General features: G+C 35.2%; 2 pseudogenes; one reads left to right on the top strand and one right to left on the bottom strand.

Annotated features, from left to right (window-relative positions):
- The first annotated feature begins 7,168 nt into the window (after positions 1–7,168).
- LOC137943587 (LIM domain-containing protein PLIM2a-like) lies at positions 7,169–8,729 on the top strand (annotated as a pseudogene).
- A 1,929-nt stretch (positions 8,730–10,658) lies between these two features.
- LOC137943586 (transcription termination factor MTEF1, chloroplastic-like) lies at positions 10,659–11,301 on the bottom strand (annotated as a pseudogene).
- Positions 11,302–12,165: the final 864 nt, after the last annotated feature.

Here is a 12,165-nt window from a genome sequence, read left to right as displayed (position 1 = left end):
ATATAGGGATCAATAGCATGACTTGTCTAATACAAGAAAACAATAAACTCTAAGTATAGTATTGAGTAAGTCAAGGTCGTTACTCAAACATCTTGCTAAGTATGTCTTTGACATGTAAAATAAATCAAGAGGTATGCGAGAATTTGGAACAAATTCCCAGCCACTATCGAATGTAAGACTATAATCCATGCAAACACTTGCATGATACCTAAGTTGTTTCAGTAGTGCAATTAAATGCCCAACAATGGCGGTTGAGTACAATGAGAAAATTATGGAGATTATCACAGACGAGAATATCTTTGTTGCATGCCTTTTGAAGATTTTAAATAAACAAATGAAAATAACCATTACCACTACTTTCAAATACCAGACAAAAAATCAATAGCTAAGCACACCTGAGTTTGAGATATCTTGCTCTGCTTGAACATTGTGAAGGCGAATGAAATGATATCACCGATGACTAGATTTGATGACACTTTGGTGAGGTAGTCACATGCAAATGTCAATCCCATAAGAAACTTGATTATTCTGCTGTCACTTCAAATCAAAACTGAATTTTATATCTCTGGTGCATATAATTGATGGGATGGGAGTCCTTACCCGGAACTAACCATGTATCCCTACACATTACTATAAGTAAAAAAGGAAGGTGAGTTCTAGCACTTATCCCTGGAGTTGCTGGTACAAAAAGTGTCAGAGCAAATGAAAACCATTTTCATAAGAAAAATAATAAAACTACGTAGACAAAATATATACCTAGACTCCAGTTAGCTTTATTACATGGGCACTAACCACAACTTCCACTAAGAATGGCTAAACAATGTAAAAATTTTAAATGACTAATTAATACATATAGAATACCAAAAAATAAAAGACAATTATCAATACTAATACTTAAATTTTACAAGTAGTGAAAATGTTCACCTTGGATTGTTACTTCCGGAAGTGCTTGTTGGGGTGTTAATTGGTCGGTTTAGACATTTTCTGGCATTATGCCCTAATTGTTTACATCTACAACAGACATAGGTACCACTTTCTCCTTTATCCATTTTTGTACGTATACGAACTGAACGTGGTTGATCGGGTTGTTCCTTTCAATAGGTGTAAAACCTCGTACACCCGTATTAGGCCAATAGAGTTTACCTTTACGAGGATAGAATCCAATTGCATATGTTTGTCTATATGCCACTATTGTATACCAAAGATTACACAATTGATTGAAATCATAATTGATATTTCAAAACATTGCAATTGCGTGGGCACAACGAATTTTTTCCATTTGAAAGTGAGTCCATGTACATGTCATATTCTCCAAATCAACCTGATACAACCTTTCCTGATCCACACAGATTTCATACACATTATCTTGATACCTCAAATTTACATGCTTTTGGTATATCCACCTTAGTTTATAGAGATGCATCAGCAGAGGGAGTACAAAACGATGTCATCTTTCCCACAATTTCATGTCTTTCACAAAAAAATTATTTAATCTATAAAATGTTCATGCCTCCAATGCTTCAATTGGAAGACTTCTAGCACATTTCAAAACATTATTATAGCTTTATGACATATCGGTGGTCATCACACCAAAGCGAACATTGCCATCATGCGCCACTGACCAAAACTCAAGACTCAATTCTCCTTCTGTCAATAATTCTTTTGCTCACTCACTTTGTTGCACAGTCAACTCCATTATCTGATCAAAATCTATAATATTAGTCTTCATTGCTACAAACCATGTGAGAGCAGTTAAAGTTTCATTTTTGAATATCTTATTGAATCAAAACATTATTAAGGCTCTAAGACATATTGGTGGTCATCACACCAAAGCGAACAATACCATCATGCGCCAATAACCAAAACTCAAGACTCGATTCTCCTTATGTCAATAATTCTTTTGCTCGCTCACTTTGTTGCACAATCAACTCCATTATCTTATCAAAATTTTTAATATTTGTCTTCATTGCTACAAACCATATGAGAGCAGTCAAAGTTTCATTTTTGAACATCTTCTTGAATCAAAATATTATGAAAGCTCTAAGACATATTGGTGGTAATAACACCAAAGCGAACATTGCCATCATGCGCCAATGACCAAAACTCAAAACTCACTTCTCCTACTATCAATAATTCTTTTGCTCGCTCACTTTGTTGCACAATCAAATCTATTGTCTGATCAAAATCTATAATATTTGTCTTCAATACTACAAACCATATGAGAGCAGTCAAAGTTTCATTTTTGAACATTTTCTTGAATCAAAACATTATTAAAACTCTAAGACATATTGTTGGTCATCACTCCCAATTGAACATTGCCATCACGCGCCAATGACCAAAACTCAGGACTCAATTCTCTTTCTGTCAATAATTCTTTTGCTCGCTCACTTTGTTGCACAATCAACTGCATTATCTGATCAAAATCTAAATATTTGCCTTCATTACTACAAACCATATGAGAGCAGTCAAAGTTTCATTTTTTAACATCTTCTTGAAATTGGCAGCTATATGACGAATACAAAAATGATGAAAACATCTTGGCAGTGGAAATTGTCTTTGGACCGCCCTTATCAAAACCTTTTTACGATTTGAAATTAAAGTAAAGGGTCTTCTTCCTTGATTAACAAAACGACTAGACAAGCTAAAAACCATTCTTAACTTTTTTTATTTTTTGATTTAACAACAACAAAAGCTAGAGGAAAAATACCATTATCCCCATCAAGAGTAGTAACAGTCAACAGACATGTAGGATACTTCATATATAATTATGTTCCATCAACACTAATAAGGGGTCTATAGTATTGGAATCTAGCAATGGATGACCCAACTGCTCAAAATACACATTTAAATATCCTTTCATGACCAAATTCATCACAACATAGTATGTATTCATTTGCTGGATTCGACTCTTTGGCAGAGGTTGAGAGAAAATCCAAGTTTAGAGAGGAAATTGTCATTAAAAATCAATTGAAATATCAATGTGGCATCCACCCAATTGACACTCAATTTGGTTGGTTGTAATAAGGAATCCAATCTCGTTTATTTGTTTAAAGACCCTCTAATTTTGTCCATTTATTTGAATATTTATTTGTATTTATTTGTTTGGGAAAAAATTAAATATTCAAGTAATTTTACCCCTTTACCCGTTACTATTTATTAAATGGAAATTATATTTATAATTTTTATAAAGATAATTTAGTTGATGTGTTTCTAATAAAAATATAGTTATGCAAGTAGAGGTAAAATAGGCTAGTCTATTTCTTCCTATATTGATATATATAAAATCATATGATGCATTTGATTGATCTCCCTCTAAGTATGCTTTCATGGATTTTTTTTTTTTTTTTTATCTGGTACTTTGTAGATTTTTAATGTCCTCTTATAACTATGTATGATTTAACTTCTTCAACATACTTTTTTTTATTTAAAATTTTAATCTGAATTATATCATGGTTAATAATTTTATATTCTTTATACATATATTAGTCTAAATTAAGCTTGTTGTCCCCTAAAAAATTGCTTCATACCACTGCTTATATGGAGATTAGACCAAGTCAGTAAGCATATTTTATTTTAGCTGGGATACGGTTATAAATCCTCTAATTGACGACCCCTCCAACAAATTAGAGAATTCAAAGACCACACGAAGATTACATATATGAACTCATGGATGTTTCGCATAACGCACCATCAAAGAAGGAAACCAACTGTGATACACTATTGAGGAACTCTCTGAACTTGGGATCTTGATTCGTTGGCCATCTTAAAATCCTGAAGTTCGTGGAATAAAAAAAATCGAGAATGGAAAGGGAAAGGGAAAGTGCAACAGGCAGGGATGTCTCATTGTTTGAACTGAGAACTCCCTTGATAGTCCTGCTGTTTTCTCAGTCCTCCACAATTGAACTAGTCGAGGTGATTCAACATTTATCATAATTCTTCTACTTGGGCAAAGCCCATTTTTCTACGGGTAGGTTTTTACAAATCTACGAGAGGTAGGGAGTCGTCGCTTATGTCTGCAAACAGTGGCCAACATCCTTTATGCTTCGAGGGCTAAGTAAAAAACAGAGGATTGGATAAGAAACCTTCAAATTTTTTACTTTTGAGGAATAAAACCATCTTTTAATCATTTAATTATAATAGAATCACTTCGTAAAAGAAAGAGGGATTAACTCTTTTCTCTCCTCCGAGTTCCAACACCAAGAAAAAAGGAAAACGGATCGTGCAAGGAGAGGAAGACTAACAGGCAACTCCCTCTACTCGCAGACAGGAGGTCCTGAGTGAAAATTACTTCCTCACTAAAATCTAAGCATTTTGATAAAGCCATAATTGTAAGCATTTCAGAATTCGAAACAAAATCTCTTATAAACCAGCTATATAGTTTCAAGAAATGTTTACAAGGGGGGGAGTGGGGGGGTGGGTTAGTGCCCCAAATAGATTCTTGAAGATCAAGTTCATGTCCAACATGACGATCATATCAGTCATGTACATGAAGATCGTCTTCGCATTTGGTGTTAGTGTTGAGAACTTTATGTGCACTGGGAAACAGTTTCCAGTGTTAGTGCCCCAACATGAGAAAAACATAAAAAATAAGAGAATCTCTAAACCTTTACAATACACTTAATTACAATATAATCTTTAAACTCCAAATTAGGTAAAACAACCATTATTACTACATGAATAAATTATTTAATGTATAATTAAATATATTAATATTATTATTAATTGAATTAGATATATTATTATGCATTAATATGGTAATTATATGAGCCAATGAAATACGCACATGATTAATTAAAAATAATAAATAAATAACGTGGAGTTATTAATAACGTTATAAATAACATGGAGTTATTAATAACGCTACAAATAAAAAAAAGAAAGTAATACGTGGAGTTATTAATAACATATGATATACTTTAACCTAAAAATAAATAATTTAAGAGAAAAAATTGATCTAATCATAAATTTAACACACTATATATTTGTATATAATATATTTTATGTATTATTAATTAATAATATATTATCACAAAATTTAAAACCATTGGTTTAATTAACTATAGCAATTGGATAATTATGCCAAGATAATTTATCAAATATTTATTTTAAAAATATTTTAATTATGACTATTAAATCACTATTTTTAATATAGTAATTATAAAATAAATGTATTAAATAAATAAAAAAAATTATTTTATAAATAAATTTTATAAATTAATGACGATAGTTTAAAACTATCGTCGTCTTCCAGGGTCGTCGTCTTCGTCAGGAGCGAGCCAGCGGGCAACGGCGACGGCGGCGGACAACGCTGATAGAGGCGGCGCTCTGACGGTACACAGAGAGGGAGAAGAGAGAGAGGCCGAGAAGTCCAAATGTCAAAATCGAAGAAAAACGAAACTGAAATAGGGGAAATCGCAAGAAATTGGAAGGTCTTTTGGGGGAAAAAATGATAGCGTGAGGGAGAAGGGAGTGAGATGCCGAAAGAGAGAAGAGAGGGAGAAGAGACAGAGAGATAAGAGAGAGGGAGAAGCGAGCGAGAGGTTCAGAGGGAGAAGCGAGCGAGAGGTTCAGAGGGAGAGCGAGTCCGAGAAAGAGAAGGACGCCGGAAGAACGTTTGCAGTGAGAGATGGAGGCCGTAGAGAGGGAGACCGGAGAGGGACGACGGAGATGAGAGAGCGAGCAGAGAGCTCGGGCTTCAAGGAGACGACAGAGGGCTGCGGGAACGAAACAAGCACAATGAAAAAAAAAAAAGAGCGAGACGGTCGAGCCAGAGAGAGTCCGCGCGAGAGAATCAAGTGGATGATTCTCAAAATTGGGCGGAAAGCACTTTCCGCCCGTTACTCTTGAGACATGAACTCTTGATTCATGTATATTCATGTACATGACATGAATTTCGGCGCCCCCTGACGATATCAGGACATGAACTGCGTAATGCGTATGAAGATCATGTCCTGAATAATGCGCACTCACCCCCCCAAGATAGATCAATGACTTCCGGAATAAGATTGTAGTCCAAGATATCGATTAAAGAATTAGTAATTAATATAAAGAATCAAAGAAACTTTCACAGTGAAACACAAAATTAAATACAAGTGTCTGTTTACGAAGGAAGTTATCATCAATAGAAGGTCTATTGAGCAAGCAAACAAACTCCTCTGGGCCGAACGTTCTTCCTCGTTTCAGCTACCTCACGAAGTTTTTCTTGAGCCCTTTTTATGGTGTCAGCAAAACGGTTCTTCAACCAGAGTTGGTGATCGTTGCAGCAATTGGCAGAAAAATGCTCCAGGCCATCAATATGTTCGATGATAGGAGAAAGCATTCCGGTCGGTAGTTCCGAAGAAAGAGGAGGCACAACATTAATCCCTTGCAGCACTTGCGATCCACAATGGACTTCTGAATTAGTTGGAAATATCTTTGTAACCAACTTGAGGCGCTTCTTGGTACTGTGACGATCCTCATCTTTGGAAATGGCGGTGCGTTTCGGCATTTGGTCGAGTGATGGAGAATTTGAGAGAAGGTTGAGAGTGAAGAATTTGAGAGAAGGTTGAGAGTGAAGTAGAGTGAGTGTTATATATAGGCCGAGGTTACAGATAGAATTCCAATTGGAATGGGATTTGAATTGAAAGAAACCGCGTTTCCTTTTTTAGGATAGGAAAGAATGGATAAAGGGCATAAACTTGGTAAGTAGAGAATTCGCACGATTAGCCTTAAAGAATCAAGACTCGCTTGCATAGCTGTAATCCAACTTCGATGAAATTCATCACATGCTCTCCTACCAACGACCTGAATCCGAATTTTCCGAGCGATTCCAGCAGCGGCGAGGATCTGGCCAGAAGGATAGATCTCCAAGACGCCGAGCGTGTTGGAGATGGCGGAGTGAACGGCATTGGTGGAGACCTTTCTTCTGTTCTTCATCTTCGTCGTCGTCTTCCTTGCCTTCGCTTCTTCGGCTGGGGTTCATTTCCCATTTATTGGAGACGGTGGAGAGGGTGGAGGTGACGGTGGCAGTTTTGGAGTCTCAGAATGGGCGAGGGTGATAGGGAGGAAACCGAAGGTGAGGTTAAGATAAAAACTGTTGGGGTGGAGGGGTTGGTACCCAAGAACCTGGCCTTCCTCTTTGCAGAGCATCTGTTTGTTTATTTGTTCCTTCGAGTTTTGATTTTTCAAGATGGCTTTCACTGGGACTCTTGAGAAATGCAAGGCATGTGATAGGACTGTTTACATTGTTGCCATTGTGGAGAGCCCCTTGTGGTTAGTATTTTTGTATTAGGATCACAGATAAGCTTTTTTTTTTCTTGTTGTTCTGGGTAGAAGTGTTGTATTGTTGAAATTAGTATGACCCATTTGAAATAAGTTTATCTGTTTTTATTTTCCATTAATTATGCTGATGATGTATATCTTTAGATGAGTAACTACTCTTCCATGGATGAAGTCCTCTACTGCAAGCCTCATTTTGAACAGCTCTTCAAGGAGACATGAACTTTCTCCAAGAATTTCCAGCATGAGGATTTATGCTCTTTCCCTACATGGGTTTTCTCATACTTGAAACCGATTCTTTCTCTCTCTCTCTCTCTCTCTCTTTCTTTTGTGGGTATTTTTTTCATGTGTGCAATTTTATGACTTTCCAGATAGAAAACCTTCTGAAAAGTCTAATGATCTAGTAGGTTGTATCATTATCTTCGGCAATGGAGTTTTTCTTCACTTTACTTGTCCAGAATGCTCACACGTGTTGGATCATTTACCTCACAGAGTAGGCAGCCCAGCAAATTGTCTTCCTTCTTCTCTAGGACCCAAGACAAATGTGCCACTTGCCAGAGAACAGCATATCCACTTGAAAAGGTCTGTCACTTTTTTTGTTCTCTTGTATTGATCCAAATGAGTTTGGTTTTCATATATATGCGCTAATAAGATATTCATATAACTACTGCATTTTTAGGAATTTGTTTGTACATTGGAATAAAATAAATGAAACATTCAATGACTTTGGGGTAATTTTCTCTTTTGTCAAGATTCTTCTGTGAGATGTCTAGCACATACCTGAAAAGAAATCATGATGACCTGAGATATGAAAGTTAACTGTTTCAATACCTAGCTTGTTCACCAAGTCCTTTTTTTTTAGTTTTTATGAAATGGTGAAATTATTAAGCGGCTAAAAGCAATCCCAAACAGAGAGGACCATTCAAGCAATAAGGAAGGAGACCCAGAAACAAAGGACGAACGAGAGAGACCATCTTTGGCAAGAGCATCGGCTAGGAAATTGGCTTCTCTGAGTAAATGCTGCTAAGAAACCTCAGTGGGCCTGCATGAGTCATGGATTTCCTCAAAGATGAGTCTGAACCTCCACGGAGGCTTGGATTGTCCTTTCATCCAGTTGAAATTAGTTCCCTGTCTGCTAAAATTATTTCTTAAAATCTAACTCATACTAGCGCTCAAGTTTTGATAAATGTTTTGAATAAATTTTGTGGAAGCTGTAACAGGTAACTCTGGAAGTGAAATCATATCATAAGTCCTCTTTCAAGTGTGCCCTTGGAGGCTGTGTCCTCACTCCTTCATCCTATGCTGCAATGGATGGTGTTCTTTACTGCCAGGCCCATTTCACACAATTGTTCAAGGAGAAAGGAAGCTACAGCTATGTCCTTAAGGGCGCAACTCTGTTGCAGTACCAGGGGAGTCTCAGAAAGAGGAGGCAGTACAAGATGAAAGCCAAGAAGCAAATGAAGCTGAAATAGGAGGCAACAGCAGAGCAAGAGCTTTCAAATTTTCACCAATATTTATCATGGTCGTTTTGGTTGTTTTTCTTTTTTCCATCCTTCACTATATTTTTCTAAATTCATTTCACCCAGACCAAATCCTAATCGGTTTTGCATCGGGCAAGTTTCCATATCCATTAGACAAAACGGACTGGATATCTCTTGAATCTTCTGATGAGATGCAACTTGAAAGCAATAAATCTTCTCCTCTTGTAGGATGACACTCTGGCCTTGCAACCTTGTATCATCAATTCATTGAACTTTAGAAACATATTTTTCCTTTTCTTCTCATCTGAAATAGCAGGAAATGTTGTAATGGCTGGTGCACTAAATCCTGGATATACTCTTAATGCTTATAGTGAATTTCATTAAATTTAGAGTTGTAATAAGATAAAATTATATTCATATTGGCTCTTGTTTGTGGGAGTTGTAATGGGTCAACAAAGGTGGGGTGGCAAATACTTTCTTCTGGGGGTCATGGTGGAGCCAAAATTTTCCTTTGGGGAGATAATCTAATGTTATGTAGTAAAATACATTTTATTTACTTTGAAAATTAATGATTTTTATAATAATTGTAAAAATGAATGTTAAAAAAAGAAGGAACAAAAACCCAATGTTGAATCTTTTGTTACCAAACTTCATTTACTATCAATGCTGCTTTTTTGGATCAAGGATTATTAAAATAACTAGGAAAAAGACAAGCCTTGAAATCCACTAGTATATTGTTCTACAACTTCAGCATGATATATTCATAAGAAGCAGAATAATCAAATTATCATAGGGATTACTATTGCTCAATTCGAAGTTGAACTACCTCTAGAATTTCAAGAAAGAAAACGAATGTTTGATTCCTCGCTTTCCTCCATGCTTGTTACTTCCTTTACCTTTCTATTAGATCTATGATGTGGTATTTCTCTTAGGGTGTGTGTGTGCCAATACTAAAATATAGGAAGAAAATTTCCCATTGACTAAAATTTTCTCGCATTTGCACCATTTTTGGGGACTGGAAAATTTCCTGGTGATTCTTTTTGATTCCTCTCATCTTTAAGAAATGTTAAAAAGGATTAGAAATTAAGTTTCCACTTGCTCAAATAGGAAACAATAGGAAAAATAAACCAAGAAACACTAAAGTGGTTCTTGATCATTTACCTCTTACTTTTAAGATAAAGTAAGATAAAATTGCTTGCATTTTTATCAACATCTTCCCAAGTTACTTCGACTTGAGGTAATCCATCCCAGTTTGAGGTAGTGTACTAGTCAAGCAAATTTAGCTCTTGGATTTGATAGTTCGATCTGAATTTACCTTTGGGGTGGTTAGTGCACTTATATGGGAGAAGAGAAATGGAAAGTGAAAGAATTAGGAAAGTGGAACATTTTTTAATGTTAGTGTGCTCGGCGGAAAATGCCTTGAAAAGTACTTTCTTGTGTTAATGCACAAAATGAAAAATGTAGTAGAAAAAAAAGAATGAGTTACTTTTATATTATACCTAAAAAAATAATATACCTAAACAAATAATAAACATAAACAAACATGGTTACTTTTTTAATTAGTATTAAAAATATTAACATAATAAATAATTAAATAGGGTATTTTATTAATAAATCAAAATAGATTGTAGTTTAATCTCAATGTCAATATCAGCTCACCAACATGCAATTCCTAAGCCTCTTCCTAATACTACAATATTGTTGTTCCAGCATTATCTAACAAATTTATTTCAAGGAAACTAGTCTAAGCCAAGCATAAGCCAACAACCAAGAGACTATCCAAGTAATTTTAATGAAGTAGGGTGAAGACTTCAATTCAAACTCAAGATTGAGTAAACTTTCATCCCTTCAGCTTGGCTCTCAAATAAATTAATATCTGAATAACATGAATTTCTTCATCATCCTTGTTTATTTTGATATTCACAATTGAACACCAGGCTTTATCTTCCGATCCATGCTAAAAGAGAAATATTGCCAAAACTTATTCAATTCCTCTAATTCCCCATTCATTTCATTCAAGAAATAATTGACTTTCAGTCTGAAATTCTTCTCCACACTAAACGTCAACAAGCCAGGCGCCCTCAAGACCATTTTCACGGTCTACACTAAACTCTGCAAATACTCGAGCTTGGGAGTCAAGGTTGACTTCACGCTAGACACTAGGAGAAGAGAATTCTAACAAGTGATCTTGTGAGGTCCCTCAAAACCCAATGTACACAAGAAGAAAAGGGTCATTCGAATCCGATCAGGCACGTTGGAGATGAGTAGCCTCGTGCATCGAGTGATGGATATCTGAATATCGGCAACGGAATTTGAACATGGGTTGGGAGAAATTCAAAAACAAGGAGAAGGTTAGAGGAGGTCTTAGAGGTCAAGAGCTGTCGAAGCAGCCCGAGATTCGTCCCATATCATAATGTTCAATACCGAAGTGTAGAAGACATTTTTCGGCGCATATGACGCACTCCAAGGAGGTGGAGCTGAAATTAGGGTTTGTCTCGAGGGCCTCGGAGGTGTCAACATCGAGGTACTCTAGGTAGAGGAGCGTTCGAGTGAGCGAGTGAAAGTGAGTGGACAAGGTGAACCATCGGAATTATCTTTCACTCGGTTTACATTAGAGTGACTGAAAATGAATTATATAGTTCATTCACTTGCACTTTCCCTCGTGTGTGATCACTAACAATTTTGGGTAAGTAACGGGGGGTTAGTGCATTTTTGGTTCAAGTTCAAGTTTAAGTTCAAGAGAATGAGCTAGTTCAAATTCATGTAAAATTTGGTGTTAGTGTGGATGAGTTCAAATGCATTGGAAAAAAAGTTTGCAGTGTTAGTGCCTAAAATAAAAATTATGATGTAAAGAAGAGAATGAGTAACTTTTTATAATATACCTAAACAGATAATTAACCAAAAAAAACGTGGTTACTTAACTAATAAGTAATTTAATGTTGTATTAAAATATATTAATATACTAATTAATTAAATAAGATATTTCATTAATAAATGATTGTAGTTTGTTGTAAATTAATACAATAATTACGTGTGACAAATAATTGTGTACTAATTAATTATAAAAAAAAACTTAAATGAATATAATAAATAAATAAATTATTTTATTAATAACATAAGAAATATTTTAACATAAAAATGGAATAATTAAAGAAAATAATTGATCAAATAGTTATTTTAACAATTTTTAAATTACCACTCTTAAATCAATAATTTATACAGTAAAAAATGAATATAATAAATAAATAAATAATTTTATTATTAACCAAAAATAATGACTTTCAATTGTAAGACAGTTTCCATTTATGACCCATTCACTGGGTGGCTTCCTAGGTAGATGGTGGTCATCGGTTGTAACTAGTAGCAATTACAACCTCTCCTCTCTTTGATGGAAAGGAGGAGTTTGAGTTTGGATTTGGTCTAGCTT

Source organism: Aristolochia californica, unplaced genomic scaffold, assembly GCF_029961685.1.
Source record: "Aristolochia californica isolate CCGP_79_NKW_82.1479 unplaced genomic scaffold, dmAriCali1.0.hap1 SCAF_11, whole genome shotgun sequence".
In the NCBI taxonomy this organism is placed as follows: Eukaryota; Viridiplantae; Streptophyta; class Magnoliopsida; order Piperales; family Aristolochiaceae; genus Aristolochia; species Aristolochia californica.
The sequence above is the reverse complement of the archived record's forward strand: the minus strand, read 5'-3'. Positions and strand labels throughout refer to the sequence as shown.